Source organism: Wasmannia auropunctata, unplaced genomic scaffold (genome assembly GCF_000956235.1).
Source record: "Wasmannia auropunctata unplaced genomic scaffold, wasmannia.A_1.0 LD336085.1, whole genome shotgun sequence".
NCBI classification, from domain to species: Eukaryota; Metazoa; Arthropoda; class Insecta; order Hymenoptera; family Formicidae; genus Wasmannia; species Wasmannia auropunctata.
The window spans coordinates 3,154,903-3,155,234 of NW_012026805.1; the positions used below are offsets into that span (position 1 = coordinate 3,154,903).

Here is a 332-nt window from a genome sequence, read left to right on the forward strand (position 1 = left end):
TCTTGCCTCAGCCGGGTCACTTGTGCGTTAATTACGTGTTATTTTGTGTTTCTTTCGCGTTATTGAGTGTCCGAATTTTTGCGTGCTAGCGTGCTGAATGTCGGCAGTACTTAGAATTATCGCGACGCCACGTGAAGTGTGACCGTCGTACGCCGTGCGAGGCGTACTCGCGTATAGCGACCAGATATTTTCGCGGATTCGACGTCGAGGACGAACGAAGCTCGTACACCCGTCATCTCCGGGAGCGTTCCCGGACGCGCGAATTGCGACCTCGGCGATACCGCCGACGGCTGCCGCGGCGTTAGTCGCGGCCGAACGAATCGCCTGTGAAT

The 332-nt window shown here is 56.3% G+C and overlaps 1 pseudogene; it reads left to right on the plus strand.

Moving 5' to 3' along the window:
* LOC105448550 overlaps positions 1 to 332 on the plus strand; it is a 7,257-nt pseudogene that overhangs the window by 6,065 nt on the left and 860 nt on the right.